The 16,949-nt window shown below is 35.2% G+C and overlaps 1 pseudogene; it reads right to left on the bottom strand.

The window, feature by feature from the left end:
- Positions 1-201: 201 nt before the first annotated feature.
- On the bottom strand, positions 202-15,641 carry LOC125345650 (annotated as a pseudogene).
- Between the last annotated feature and the right edge of the window lie 1,308 nt (positions 15,642-16,949).

Here is a 16,949-nt window from a genome sequence, read left to right on the forward strand (position 1 = left end):
ACCCTTCCCTCACCTGACAAAGCTGTGGGATGGGACTGCTGCCTGGAGTCCTGGGAATCTCCATTTCTGGCTAGAATAACTGGAAGGCACATCATGGAATCAAACCTTAAGTTTAATATTGTTGACCCTGGTGAGTTTTGGAAATGTTTGGGAGCTATTATCCCTTTTCTTCTTCCCTATTTCTCCGTTTCTTGGTATGGATTAGGCCATAAGGACTTCTCCATTGTGAGTGGGATCAGTACTTTCATAAAAGGGGTCTGGGGGAGCTTGTTTGCCCCTTCTGATGTAGGAGAAAGCAGTGAAAAGAGTCATCTATGAAGAAGAAAGGAAGATCGTGCTAGAGATTCAACCTTTGGGAAACCTGACCTTGGGTTTCTCAGCTCTCACTGTGGGCAATAAATTTCGGTTGCTGATAAATTATCCGGTTTACAGTATCTTGTTAGTGTAGTAGCCTGGATGGGTCCAAGACAACGTTTGAGAAAATGTAAGGTGTATCAAAAGGAAGACACTGTCTGCCTATTTCACTGGTATATCCCAAGACCTGGAGCATATATGTAGTCTAAATAAGTACAGGTATTCTTTGTGAAAGGAATTTTGGTACAGGAGTGTAGGCAGTACTTGGGGGCTTTGATGGTTTTTTGATATTTCTTAAAATGATCCTTTTCCACTTTATTCTGTAATATTAATCATTTCAACAGCTAATAGTAGCTTACTCTCCTACAGACCAAGTACTTTCCTTCTTTGTACCATTTGTTTGAGAACTGTGTCATGTGTTTTCTGACATTAGAAATTCCAGAGAATCTCATCTCATAGCTTTGTAGGGCAGAAACAATTTTCCAGACAACCCCAGAGGGAGATGCTCTGTAAGAGCCCTGAGAACCTTGTATTCTTCTACGGAGACCCATTCCTGAACTGTTCATGGAAGTGTTCACTTACATCACATCGAGAATCTGTGTACACATACAAATAAAGCTTCCATTTTCAAGGCTTCTTTCTTCTTCTGTGAGATTTTTACTCAACATTTATAAAAAAATTAAATGTGCTCAGAAACTAAAAACAAGTCTGATTGATTATTCTCTTTGTCATAAAGACAGATCTTTATCATTTCTTTCCATTTCATTTTAGGGGAGTTTTATTTACTTTGAAAGTGAAATACACAGTAAGAGATGAATAAGCTTAATAGAAATTGGAAAAAGGAAGTCAAACTTTTTTTTTTGGTTGAATGACTTTATTGCTTTACTATATAATAATTTTTAGAAGAATTTATACATAGTGCTCTTCCGGATGGGCAGTGAATTGTGCATATTTTTCCTAATCTCTGTCTGTAACAAATGGTTTTGTTTGTGTGTTTGATGACCTTTGTGGGGAGCCTTGGATTAATAAGATTCAGAATTAAGACATCAGAGAGTGTAGTGCACAGATGGGCTTCAGCTGATAGTTCAGAAAAATAATATCTTCATCCTACAGCTATTTTCCCCGTAAATCTAGGCCATCTTCCTGTTTCACAAATAACTTACTTTTTAATGCTACTGTTATTTTTTGCTACGATTAAAAATTGTTCTACTATTTCTGTCTGCTGAGAAATTGAATAAATAAAAAGCAGAAAGTTGAAGCAACCCTAGTCCCAAAGGGAGGACAATATATTTTTCCAGATCAAACATACTGAGTTTTTCCAAGGGTCACTTTAAGTTTCTGGCAAGCTTCTTTACATTGTACCACTACAGGTCTAAAAATGAATTAGCTCCTGCCTTGAGTCACCTCCGGAAATTAAGTTTCTGTGTTTGTGCTATCTCTGGGACTTGAGCAATAGGTTTCATTTTAGCTCGAAGGAAAGTATACTACCAGAAATAAGGTTCTCCCTACCACTTTTCCCCCAGTGCTATTTCAGGTGATGAAAAATAACTAATAAACCAGGAGAGAAAATAAAACTACCTCGATTGCTCAAGGCTGTGAAGAAATTAGGAGAAATCATAGGAAATTGGTTAGTGGGACTATAAACAAATGTTTGAGCCCTGTCCACTGTCGTGTGTGTGTGTGTGTGTGTGTGTGTGTGTATGTAGAAAAGCAATAAGGTTGTCACTATCATATATATGAAAATATGGTCTCTCATAAGATAATAAACAAAAAATATTTATACTTTGAAATCCAAATTTAGAATTTTTTGTCCCTTTCTGAACCTGTTCTCCCTTGAGACACAAGGAAGTGTTTCCATATACATATATGGCATATATATATCAGATATATACTTGTATATATATGTTTTTCTATAGAATTATTTGTTGTTATTATAAAGGTGATGTACTGAGGGGTAACAGATAAGTGAACAAACAAGACAAAAAGAAAAGAAAACTGTAACAAAGAAACCTCTTGTTCCCATTTCCTGGAGTTCATCTCAATAAATATTTTATATGATCAGGTACATATAGGTATTGCACCTTTGTGTTCTTCTACTAAGAATATCTTCCTTGGTCTCTTTGAATGTGAGGCCCAGAGAAACATAGGTTGCATGTTTTCCCTCATTTGTGGGAGCTAGTATGTGTGCATAAGTTGACAGGTAAATACACTGGGTGGTAAAAAATTAAAAATTAAATTAAAATTTAAAAAATCACAGGGACATTAAAAATTAAAAAGTTTTTTTAATTTAAGAAATTCTCGTGTGTTTATATTATGTACATAATGCTTACTTGTGACACCTTTGAATGCTCATGTAATCAAATTTTCAAGACATGCATTAGATACCTTAGAGATCTCTAAGAAGTCTGAGCATAACTTATTTTTCATATAGACATGATGTGAAGATGAAATGAATGCATTACATAGATGGAAAAAAATACTACTTAATGGTAATTTAGAAAAATAAGGCTGCCCATTATAAAGAGTAGGAAGGAAAACTAAAATAAATAAGTAAATATAAAAGAATAGAAAAAGAAAAATAACAAACTCCCTGAAAATAAAAAAGGAAGTTTAACTATGAAAGAGTGACACAGGGATCGTTTATGCAGATGACATGAAGCTCTTCCTAGTTATCAAGATGAAGCATGATATGAGGATTTGCATTATGATGAGTCATTTCTCTGAAGAAAATGGCTCTGACAGAGCACATCTTAACATTGACTTTCTACATGGCATTGCTACCTTTGATACTTTTCGCTGATTCAGTGTACACTGATGAGAGGATTCCCTGTGGACCTGCACTGCGCTTCGTGCCAAGCCCATCTGTTATTTGGGGATGTGGAAACAATGACACATTCACTCAACTATGAGACCTACATGGCAGAACAATGCCAATTATCTATACTAATATAATTTAATGTCCTCTTAAGCCTATAGTATATATCACTACTTTTGAGGAAGTCAGTAACTTCTCTAGCTTTTTCAGCAAGATTCATTCAGCATTAATTCCTTTAAAAATGGAATTTCTTCAGCTGGAAGTAATGAAAAGGTAGAAAATGGCATAAACACATTTTTGCACTGAGATGTTAATTGTTGCTGTTTGTTATGGCCAGTCTGATATTTTTCAGGATTCCACTTTCAACATTTCAACACTCAGGATTTTAATTTCTTTGGATTGTAATTAGTTTAGGCAGTTGGTATCTTTATATTTTGGTGTTCAATCTTTGGGTTCGGACTTTTTAGAAATATAATAGGCACATAATAATAAGAGGGTAATGAATTGTAACTTGTTCCTCAAATTTTATCACAACTTGTTACACAGGAAATTGCAAATATATTTGACTTTTATGTCCGGAAAATTCTGGACATAAAAATGCAAATGCTCAGTAGTTTACTTGTTCTTTTATTTGTTTTGTATTGTTTTCGTTTAATTTTATTGTCCAGGTGATGTGTAGAGGGGTTACACTTACATACGTAAGGTAGTGAGTACATTTCTCATCAAACTTGTTACCCCTCCCTCATTTTCTTCCATTTTCCTTCCCTGCCCAATCTGTGCAGTTAATTTCCAACATATTGTCTTGTGAATTTTACTGTTGCATTGCTTCACCTTTTGTCCTTTGTCTCACCATTTTGATGTTCTCCTTCCCTTCCCTAATTCAGTTAAACATGTATATAATACCTAGGATACCACAATCAAATACCATGACAACGGGGGATAAACCACTGGAAAGAAAAATGAAAGAAAAAAGAAATAATTTCATATAGTACATTAAAATTAACAACAACGATGAAAACCCCCCTGCTTCCATATCTTGGAGTTCATTTTGCTTAGCACCATCTTATATGATCCTATGTACACAGTCATTGAGCTGTTGTGATCCTCTTCACTTGTTCTTTTAAATTACTATTTTTTACCTTAGCCAGTTATTCTGGCATGGGTAGGATGGGGGCATAAAGAAGATAGATGTTTTGACAAAATGGACTCTTTATAACGATCAGAAGGCCATTTTGAAAATGCACATTACTGAGCAGGTTCTGGCTTCTCATTCCTGTAATCCTAGCTACTCAGGGGGCTGAGATCTAGAAGACTGCAGTTCAAAGCCAGCTGAGGCAGAAATGTTTAAGGAATTGTATCTCCAAAATAACCAGCAAAGAGCTGGGCTGGAAATGTGGTACAAATGGCGGAGTCCTGGCTGACAAATCATGAGGCTCTCAATTCAAACTGCAATATACTGATTTTATTTTTTAAAAAAAAGTGAAACAGAAAAAGAAAAGAAATTGTGTATTACTTTGGCTTCATGGGTTTACTCATATACCTTCAAGTGTCCTTTGAGAAGGTCTAGATTCCTATCAATTCTTTGAAATCATTATCAAAGATTTCATCTTGTGTTTAAAAAGCAGCAAGAATAAAATTTCTGTCAAGTTTAAAAATTGTTCATGTGTCTTGATATTGGTATGGTTTAATCAGTGTCAAAATTGAAAGACAGGAGTGGTTACGCTAAGCAAAACTCATACGTCTATGGAATATATAATTTGACTGACATCTTGTTTTTCCTTATAGATTTGTGGTTAGAAATGGTAAAAGAATGAATCTTATTTCAGACCTTGTAACTTAGACAGCTGAAAAGGAACTAGAATAAAAGAATTCACCAGAACATGATTCTCAGTTTCTCTTATGGTGAATTAAATGTAGGCTGGGTAATAGATTAGGAAAATAGCCTATAATCAGAGGACTGACCCCAGTGAGACCCTGTCATTAAAACTTTAATGTTGAGCCTGCAAACCTTGGTTCCTTTGATTAGGCAATTTACTTAATTTCCATCCTCCTGTCTGCCAACACATTCAGTTGCAAAACGACTTTTGATTCTCTAGACTCAAAGAGGTTGTTTTAAGGTACACAATCACAGAATAGATTATTTTATTTAGCTATCCATCTGAACACAATCAGAAAACAGGAAGAATTTATAGTTAATATTATAAAGACACAAAGGCAGCTGATTTCTTTTAGATGGGCAGAAGGGCTACAGACTCTTGCCAAGAATTGAAAGGCTCAGGTGCATGCCTTTGTCCTTTCCTGTAGACAGACCTCAGAGATACAGTTTGTACCTTGTGGTGGAAACTGAAAGTCTGGGTGTTTGCAATAGATTTGAAAAGAGATTCTTAAGTGACTGTGCATGGCTTCAGTTTTCACATCTGTGCTTTATGCATAAGAATTTGGCCCACTATGTTACAATTGTGTTTTGAAAGAATAATACAAAGTGAGGTTGTTTCTCAAGGTTTAATAGAAATGAAGGGATCTTATCTAATCACCATACACATATCTAACTCTACTGTGGCTTATTATTAAATATCACCACTATGTATCCATGAGTATTATTGATTAAAGATGTTACTGATAAAGAGTTCCAGAACAATTTTTCATGAGATTAGGGAGGTATCTCTCTTTGTGGCTTCCATGGAAATTCTGAAAAGCTACATATTTCTTGTATGAGAAACCGTTGGAGATCTCAGTCTCTAATCTTCTCATCTTATTTTCTGGATTATGTAGGAGGAAGGAATAGAAGCACAAAGATATTAGGGACAGGGCAATTCTTCAGATGTGTATCTTTTTTCTAATTTAGATGAATTATAGCTAGGACACACTTTATCATTAAATGCAATAGGTTTCCCAATCATTTGTCTTAATAATGCAAATAAAACCCATTAATGTCACACATGTGAGTCAGAGTGGAGACTAAATTTCAGCTCCTTGGAGATAGCCACTGCTGGCAAAGAGAGTAAATTGTAAGCAGAAAAGGGCAGCTTGGAGCTGAGACAAAGCATAAATAACAAGCCAGGAAGAAACACAGTTCGGGAAGATGATAAAGATATCAGTACATTCAACACATTTTCCTTTCCTCAGACTGAGGGCATTCTGAACTATCTTGTACAAGCTGTGACCTTTCCTGTAAAGACATCTAGAAAACTGTTATGACCTTCATTTATGATCATTCTATGTGCCGGGAAAACACCTTCAACAATGTCAGATTTGCAATAATACGTCTGCTTAGAATCCATGTGTAGTAGGGTTAATGTTCTGTGGTTTTTAGATCAAAGAATTTGCTCACCTCCAATTTGGCTTTTGTGACTAAGGACACAATATGCTGTGAAAATTTAGAGACATTATCTGTAACAACTGTTCTAGCTTCTGATATTCTATGTAATATTTATAAAATTCATCATGACAGAAGTGCTATGCTTGGCTATTTTGGGAGCAGGGAAAAGCCTGATGGTAAACAGGATTTTATGACTGAGGCTCAACAATTACAAGACATTCAAAAATAAATGTAAAATGAGGGCTGGGATGTAACTCAGTGGCAAAGCACTTGCCTAGCAAGTGCAACGTCTTGGGTTTGATCCCCAGTACCAAAAAAGAAAAGACAAAAAAATACAGTTAAAAAAAAAACACTCAACCAAAGAATAAATGTAAAATGAAAGTACAAAAAACCCCAGACTCTTAAGAGTACCATGTGCTGAGGGGAACATATAAACAAAAAGAAACATCCACTGAGCTTTATTTGTCTTTTATTACAATACTGCTCAGCCGCCTCAATAACTATGCTGAAATGGAAAGAATTAGCCAGATTCCTGTGACTAGCATGGTGAAAGTGGAGAGCTGATTGTAGTTAGTCATGAAATCATCAAGAGTTAAGAAGGAACATTCAAGTAAACTAACATTGCATAATGAGTAATGAGTCAACCTCTCATCCAGCAAGATGCATTTTCTACAGAAATATATTAAATTCATGTATGAATTCTCAGAAGCAAGTCTGGTTGCATCATGAGCATGTTTCAGATGCCTTCAAAATTCCAGATATATTTTCCTCTCTTATAGTAAACAGTTGCTTACTGTTATTTGTCCCAATTACCCTCCTTCTGTGCTATTTACTGTCATACCATGTAGAGAATTTTTTATGTGTTTAACAGGCATATTAAGATAAGCTATATTGTTGAGAAAATAAATTGAATTAAGGAGACTGCATATCTGTGAGAAAATTCTTAATTTTAAGGGCTCCAAAAGGGAGATTCTAAAGACTGATTTCCAAGAACAGAACACGACTAGCCCATAGCTTCATAAGGCCAGAAAACATGTGCAGTGCCTGACAGAACAACGTCATACACTTGTCATATGCTTCTAGTCTCATAACTGCAGGTATATGCCTGTATGGGTCATTTTTATGGTTCCTCAATGATGTTATAATTATCCAAATGGCCTTAGCAGAAAAAAATTATCATCCCTATAGCAAATTTCAAAAATTATCTTGTTAACAATGGCACTCAATAAGAATTGGCCACTGTTTAGTTTTTGCTTCGGATTATCACTCCCTAACCACTTGTAAACAATCAAAGCTCTCAGTTTCTCTTGCAAAAAAAACCCCCAAGCCCCCAAACCCGTTAGTGTGGGATATAAGTAAAATTCTGAGATCTAAGGAAGTTCATTTGAGTCTTAAATTGGCTTGGGTTGTGCATGTCATGATTGGAGCTACATGACCATCCCTTTGCCATGAGGTGTACTTGTGGATAGTCTCAGTGCTAGGGATGGACAAGCACAAAGATGGGAGGAGACTGGTGGGTCCCATCTTATATTGCAGTTAACATTTCCGGTCTTGGGTGCTTAGTGGTAGAATTTTGGTATATAAGAGAGCAAAGCTAAACAAAATAAAACAAATTCACTATCATTGCATTGGTGAGGAAGAGGGACGAGAAGGACATCTCTTATTCTAGTTACTGAATGCAATTACTGACTGAAAATAATCTTACCATATGTTTTAAAATATTTAAATTTTTTTCTTTTCTTTTTTGTTGGTTGTGGGGCTTGAACTCAGGACTGGGCACTGTCCCTGAGGTTTTCCACTCAAGACTAGTGCTCTACCAATTTGAGCCACAGAGCCACTTTCGGTTTTGTGGTGGTTAATCAGAGGTAAGAACCCTTTGGACTTTCCTACCTTGGCTAGCTTTGAAACATGGTTCTCAGATCTCAGCCTTCTGATTCATTAGGATTACAGGTGTGAACCATTGGAGCCTGGCCAATTGTATCCTTTTGTACAATGACTACTTGAAGCTTTCCAAGCCTTAATTTTAGGATCACTTTACTGACAGTCATCTTTTAATAGAACTATCTCCTGAATCTGTTCAGATTTACCATATTTTATGTCCTTCTAGAGATCTAATGACATCAAACATCTTTTTTTTTTTTTTTTTGGCCAGTCCTGGGCCTTGGACTCAGGGCCTGAGCACTGTCACTGGCTTCCTTTTTGCTCAAGGCTAGCACTCTGCCACTTGAGCCACAGCGCCACTTCTGGCCGTTTTCTGTATATGTGGTGCTGGGGAATCGAACCCAGGGCCTCATGTATACAAGGCAAGCTCTCTCGCCACTAGGCCATATCCCCAGCCCCATCAAACATCTTTTATAAAGAGAGTACATGTCAAATTAATAGGATGAGAATGATTTTAATTATTATGATGATTTTAATTATTATTATTTTCCCTTTAGGGTTATAGGAAACATTGTATTGCACTTTTACAGAGGGGAAAACTCATAGCACTTCTTTGAAGACACTATCATGGACAATAACTGTGTAATTGTACTATGTATATATTAAGTCTTTCAGACTGAAAATGAGTAACATGAATTTAGCTCCTGCTTAAAAATTAACAATACTTCATTTTAGTTGAGAAAATCAGAATTCAAGCCAGATGTTCTTCCATACTTGTGCTTTTAACATTCAGACAGATTTTTGCAGGTATTTAGTTTGTGGTTCTAGTGGTGAGAAGATAGATTTTTTCATCATGTTATAATGCAATAAATTTATATTCTGAAAATACAGAATGTGTCTACCTTAATTAATTCATAACAGCCAGCTCATGGATTAGTTGGCACTTAAGATATTTTAAAAAATAATCTATTGGATTTTACAAACTGTGGAAAAGAAAATGAAGAGTAGAAGAATAGAGAATGGAGAATTTTCTGTGACCTTGATATTAAAAAATGCATTTAAAAACAGTCCATTTTATCAGAGGTAATGTCCATGCAAAATTAGATTTGCTTGTCAAGGTTCAAACTGCTTTTTATAAGGCCACTGAAAAGTCAGTGAAATCTGTTAATTGTTTTCATGTTTTTAACAAGGATGACATGGTCTTATCTCTATTACTAGTCATGCTTTTGGATTTGTATGTTAAGCAAACTTTAATATCTCATTTGAAGCAGGTAAATTAGATTTCTTTCAATTTGCCAGGCACTTCCCAGAATCATCCATCTCCCATACAACCATTATAGGAACTTTCGTTGTTGTTGTTGATTTGTTTTCTGGTCAACACTCCAATAAAAATATCTTTTATTTCTCTGAAACTATTGCTTTAAACACTTTGGGAGAGAGTGGAAAGAATATATAAAATGAGAATTGAAGTTTGCAGCTGGGGAAATTGAGAGGTGCTTTGGGGGTCAAGACTGTGCCATAAAGTAGGGACAAGTCTTATAGAACTAATATGTGCAAAGTTTCTTGCAGGTTGGATTTTGGTTCCTCCCATGTCGAAAAAGATTTGTACTTTCTAATTTGCTAGAAATCTCTGAATTTTTGCACAATTGTAGTGGTTAGCTTTCATCTTAATGCTTTTTCATCTTACAGTGTCCTTCAAATTTGCTTGCCCATTTTTCCTGGTTTTCCTCGTCTTAGTAAGGATGTATGCCTTTTTTTTCTTTCTGTTCCTTTAAGTGAATGAAAAGGCAGTGTCTCAAATGTATATCTAACTTAAAGTATTGGGACAATCCAGAAAGAATTCCAAGGTGTTTGTTCTTAAGATGATACATTAGTTTTTCTTGTATAGAACCAAAATAAACCTGAAAATTATCACTAAACATGGAAATTCCATCAATCTGGCATACTCCATCAAATGAATCCAAATCTTTATTTCTCCTATCTCTGTCTTGAGGAGGGGCTCTGAGGAACTAAGCAATTACATATCTAATTCCTACATTCAGGTTCTAACCTTGTAACTTTCCACATCCATGACTTTGGGAAAGACATTTTAATTAATTTTTGTTCAAATTTCTTCATCATTGATAGTGATGACTGTGATAACTATATCATTGAGCTGCTAACAGAACAATTACAAGACATTTATTGAATGCTTGTGTCAAGCGTTGTGGTAATTACTGCATGCGGAGTGTTTCATTTAATTCACCCCTCCACTCTCTGAAGTAGATACTGTACACATTTCCATTACAGAGGGAAATAATCCCTGGTTTTAGGGAGATTAGGTAGCACCCCTGTGCCACAAGCTCACATTGATAGAGTTGGAATTTGTTCCCTGTATAATCTGTCTCTTGATTTCATTCTTTTAATTTATACAGCACAAAGTAATTTATAAAATGTAAAGTGGCATCAATTGTGTTAGAAAAACCTGCACTGTGAAATGTAAATTGCTTAGTTATAAAAGACTCTTTGAATAAGCAGGATGACCTTCAGCTGAGCAAGCCTTCCATTGTTCAGTTTTTATTCCTCACTTAAGATACTGGGGCAAAAAGACGAGTCTAGACTGTGCTTGGTTTGTTAAGCCTGCTGTTATTCTTGGAACTAATAAATGGGATGTAAAACATAATTTTTTATAAAGTCACTGGTAAAGAATGTGAACTGGATAATTATTTTTTTTACTTATCATACCTGTCACTTGAAAGGGAAAGAGAAAGTAATCACAAAAGTCACACTTGCCTTGTACAGAACCCCACAAGTGTTATGTTTGTGCATAATTAGTAATGATCAATATTAAATTTTGCATAACATTAACCTTAGCATTTAAAATTCATTCCTGAGACAGACGTAAAGCCTTGGCTGCAGCCGTAATGGACTAAGCCAATACCTATGTGTTAATTTTCTCATTAATTGATTTGCTTCTGGCATCTAGCACCATATGCTGCAGTGGCCCAAAGAAAATTACCAGAGCACAGTTTTATCACTGCAAATCACAACATCAGTAAAGCATGATTTAGTAAGTACACTTATTTTTGACAGCACTTTCATACAATTATTATAGCATATTTAGTGTATACTTCGCTGAAGTATCATGTAAAGTCTTAGACACTGCAAACAACAGTTTTACAAAAGGCACAACCCTACAAGGCTTAATTAACTATAGTGCATAGTCATTATACAGTGGGATTCTCCATGCATTACTCATTTTAAAAAGTGATTTGCATGATGTTTTTATAGTTTTTGAAATTATGCCCTGTAAAGCAGAAGCCCACCCTTAATCACAGAAATAAAGCACATATTTCTAAAAGCACTCAAATTTTACATATGTCTTTGAATTATCTAATACTGGTTGAGATGTGCTTCCTTTTAGTTCCTTTGGCTACAATAGTCATTAGATATTTTCTTCAAATACTTAAGCCATGTGTCTACTCTTGTTTTTATCCTTGCTCTTCAAATACTAGTCTGCTCAGTGTGGTAAGAGAAAGTGATGGCCATAGATCATTTCTCTATGTTGAGTTGTATCCCTGTTTCTTTCAGTGGCTTGATCCTACTTCCTAGCTGTAGCCATTTATCTCCAGTGTGTCTCATATTATCCTTTTCCTGCCTTGTCATGTTCTGTTAAGAACGGAACAATGTTCCTTGCACATTTCTGAATTTGGAGGGGTAGCAAAATTCCCTATTCATCAATATTTAAATGCAAAATAATTTCAATTATAAATTCTTTTGAGAGAATAGATTATTTTACATATGAAACTGTAATTAAGAACATAGGGAATTATTTGGGTAATTTGATTGTTGAGGGACATGATACCTACTTAGAGCCAGTACATTGTTAAGTTTTGGATGACAGGTTAGGGACTAGAATTTGGTGCCTGAACATCTTTGTGGTGCTCCGTGAACTGTGTTTGAGGCTTATAGCTCACTGAAGATGGTGGAGAACAAATCAAGGTGATGGGCATGAGTAGTTATTTTCACTAGCTGAAGGAAAGCAACGGATCTGAGCTGGTAGCTTTTGTTGAAACTGCTATTTGAACTCATCCTTTGAAAAAGATATGAGAAGGGCAACACATACTTGCATAAGATTCTGGCTCTTTCGCAATAAGTCTAATGTATAGTTTTATCTGACGCTCTCTAGTTTGCTAAGAAAAAAAGTCTCAGACTAATATAAATCAAGATTCTATTATTTGTGTTTAGGTAAACTTACAAATTTAAATCTATATTAAATTTCTAAAATCCTAGAATCACAAAGGATCTTCCTAAGTAGAACAAATTTAAATACATATTTATTATAGTGCTTAATTCAATATTGATATAATTATAACACAATCTATTAGGATGGAACACAGACAAAAGATTATATTTGTATATTAACTCTTGATTTATGGTAAGTATCTAGATAATTATGAGAGGATAATTATCCTTTCCTTACTATTTCACAATGAGATCTTAGATTTCAGATCTTAGCCTCCTGTGTAGCTAGCATTACAGATGTGAGCTCCCTGGAGCTCAGGATCATTGTTTTTGAGTGGTGAGTTCTGGGTACTAGCTTCTTATTAAATGCACAGTTTACAATAATTTGTCTCCCATTTCACTTGGTCTTTTCAAGTTTTGACGGATTCTTTCTTTCTTTCTTTTTCTTTTTGTTGGTCACGGGGCTTGGAATCAGGACCTGGATGCTGTTTGTCAACTCTTTTTCTCAAGGCTAGCACTCTGCATTTTGAGCCATAGCTCTACTTCTGGTTTTTTGGTGGTTAATTGGAGATAAGAGTTTCAGGGACTTTCCTGCTTGGACTGGCTTCAAACTGTGATCCTCATTTTTCATCCTCTGGAGCTAGGATTACAGGCCACAGACATCAGTACCCAAGTTACTGTTTCTTTTGTATGCAAAGGTTCTACATTTGATGTAGCCTCATTTGGCTATATTTGCTTATAGCAACATCACTTTCAATAGTCCCAAAGTGAAAAATCTCTCATTAAGGGGGTGGATACAGTGCACCATATTCATACCTTAGAATAGCTACTACATAAATATAAAATAACAACTAGTACATCAATAGAATAAATTATTTCCACAAATATATTTTGAATGAAAGAACCAGTTAACATATGTGCTATGAACATAATTGTGTCCGTGCAAATGTTTATTAAAGAAATAGGTTTGGCACATTATTTTATTTTATATTTTGTAGTTCCAAGTTTGGACTCATGGCCTTGTATTTACTAAGCAGGTAATCTAACCACTTCCCTGTGTGTCCATTCTTATGTGGTGGTTATTTACTCTCTATGTTGGCACATGGCTAGGCATAATCCACGTGAGCTTCTAATTGTAGCTCAAGGTTGTGCAGCCATATCCAGTTCTCTTTTGTACTGAGGCTGTCCTCAAACTGCAGTCTTAATCTAATTCCCTCCCTGCCCGCCTGCCCCCCGCCCAGTAGTTAGAAATACTACTGAGTCACTGGAGCCTAACTCAGACACTATTATGATGGCCTGTTCATTAACTCTGAGGTGAAAGTTCTTTTCTTGGCTTATATCATTTTTCAATACCCACTTTGATTATTTTCATATTTTGTATCCATAAGTAAAGTGAATCTTACTGTTATCTTTTATTATAAATCAACTCATGGTACTATAAATAGTGCTGCAAAATAACACGCAGAAGAAAGTAAGACTTTCAAACATACCTAAAGAAAAGAAAATACTGCCCTTCATTTATTTTTCTTGGAGAAGAAAGTCATGTATGTAAGGTATAAATCATGTATGTAAGGTAATGCAGATGTTAGAATATGATTGCACTAGCTGCTAGATTTTTTTTCAAGTAACAAGAATCCAGTAAGCTAGGAGGATCTGGGAGTAAGCTAAGAGTCTTATTTGCAGCCTGTATCGAAAAGCTTTATTAATTATGAGACCCATTTTTGTGAGTTTGGGTGACTAGTTGTTACTGAGAAAGTGGCTAAAGGAAATGACTTCCATTTAGTTCTGACACATCTATCTTTGAAATGGAATAAGGATATTTTTAGTATATTTTGTATCTCCAGGCCTCCGGAAATGACTTTCCTGAAACATCATTCATGCAGAAATCAGTTGATCTTTTCCTTAATTTTTTCACCTCAAACAAACCATACAAATGCATCCATGTTTGTTGAAGAAGCGTAAACACAATTCATAATTGCCAATTAGCACATGGAAGCAACAGAAGCAACTTTTCTTAGGAAACTAAATTTTATGTTTACATGCACTACCAGTAAAATGGACACAACTTTTACATTTTACGATAGTTCAGAGTAAATGATACTTCTAAATTTCCTTCAAAAGTTTACATTCACTCCTATGGACGAACAGACCTTTTACATTTCTATTTTTTTTTAAATAAAATGTCAGGAATAATTATTAGCTTAATGCTATTTTTGCAGCCACAAAATTTGCTAGCTCATACGTCATTCTTCAAATCATCCCATTAATACAATTTTATACATACTGCTCACATTATTGTGCCCAGACAAAACAGTAAGAGTATAATTTGATGCTGTATCAGAAACACATTGTTTTCTGGATGTGAGAAGCAGTACAATATTTTATTATTAATTTTATTCTTGTCTTTAGTTGTACCAAGGAATTGTTATTCAACAAACTATTTTATGAGTAAAATGAATCCTGATCAACACCAAACCTTTCAGCATTCTCCTCTCTGCCCTCAAAACCTATCCCTTGTTTCTACTTTCTTAATGTTATGAAATATGCGTTGGATTTCATGACTACGTTTTCTCCCTCTTCCTATGTTCATTTATTTCCCCTTCCTTGTGATTCCATTCCCTTCTTTTGAGTACCGTGTAGGCTACGAAATACTGAGTAAGCTCCTTCCTCTGGGCTTCATTTGAGGACTGTTCACTAATGAGATTCTTTTTCATTCTTCAACTGATCTTTTCTGGGGCGCTTTCTTTTTCTCCCTCTGAATCTTGAGGCTGAAGTTTTCTGTTCAAAATGTTTTTTTCTGCAGTTCTTGAAACTTATTCCACGTATTTATGGGAATTCCAGAGGGGCACCCTTCATATGCATTTGCCTGGACCCACACTCAGTTTCTGGCCCATCTTCTGGGAACTCTGAGGCATCTGATTTCCTACTGGGTCCATCCTCCTTAACTGCTTGCACGTTAAACCTGGCATTCTCAGGAATGGCTTCATCTTCAGATTTGGACTCAAGATTACTTTCATTTAGGCCAGGAGGCAGTAGCCCACTCCACATCCTTTCTTTGACTGGGAAACAGCTGCCCAGCAGCCATTTTAGGACCCCATCAACCCCGCGCCTTCCTCTGTTGAGTTTTTGAGGATCCTCCATGCTTTCCAGAGTGGTTGTGCTCATTTTCATTCTCCTCAACAGTGTATTAGGGCTTCCTTTTGCCCAAATTCACTCCAGTATCTGTTATTGCTTATATTTCTGATGCTAGTCATTCTAACTGGGATAAAATGGAATCTGTGTTGTTTTCACTTTCATTTCCGTTATGCCCAGTGATATCAAGCATTTTTTTTTCATATGTCTGTTGGCCATTTTATTTCTTCTGAGCAGTCTGTATTTAGTTCTTTTGCCCGTTTAATAATTGGATTGTTGATTTGGATGGCTTAATTAATTAAGCTCTGTGCTATGCATATTAGGCCTCTACCTGGTAGGTAAAGATGTTCTCTCATTCTGTCAGTGCTATTATCAGCCTCACTGTAGGAGAAACATTTTGGCTTCATGCAATTCCATTTATTCACTCTTGCTTTTATACTGCTGCATGATAATCAGTATAATAATTTTAATTCATACATAAAATTTCCTTAATATAGATGATAACAAAAGTCTATCTGACATGGTAGTTAGAAAAGTCTTAAATGTTGAACTTGGTAGTTTCCTTTAATCATGTGCATTGGTATTGACCTGTGATAAAAATTTAAATAAAATGTGCATAATTGATCACCTATAATAATTATTATGGTGATTTAGAAGTAATATGAATTTACTGTTATTATATCATGTTTTGAAATAATATTTAAAAGTTTATTCATCATATCATCTACTGTGTAGTTTTTGAAGGCCAAGGACTTAGAAAAAATAATATTTCTAAGGGGACCAAGAAATTCAATCAGATTCTTCCTTTTGCACCATTAATAATATAGACTTTGTCCAGTGTTTAGATTTCTTAGCAAGAAACTGTAATTTTTACTTACTCCTCATATTACTTAGAGGGATTTTTATCATTGTATGGGTTAGAATACCTGTCTTCATAAAAGTGAAATTATGATTCTTTGGCAGCCATAAAATAATATGTGTTAAATATGTGTTAAATAACTTAATTCAAAAAGATTAGAAAGTCATCATATTTCAGAAGTTAGGGTTTTTCTGCATAATTTATTGAAAAAAAGAGGAATATTGCTGAGTTGGCTATAGAAAAGTCTTCTTTTAATATCCAGTAGTTCACAAGTCTTTGAGATTATCTATCCTAGAAAATATAATGTGTTCTCATGTTTTAACATAAAATCGGCAAGTTACTAAGTTTAAGTACTCATACTTTAA

The sequence above is a fragment of the Perognathus longimembris genome, chromosome 2 (genome assembly GCF_023159225.1).
Source record: "Perognathus longimembris pacificus isolate PPM17 chromosome 2, ASM2315922v1, whole genome shotgun sequence".
Lineage (NCBI taxonomy): Eukaryota > Metazoa > Chordata > Mammalia > Rodentia > Heteromyidae > Perognathus > Perognathus longimembris.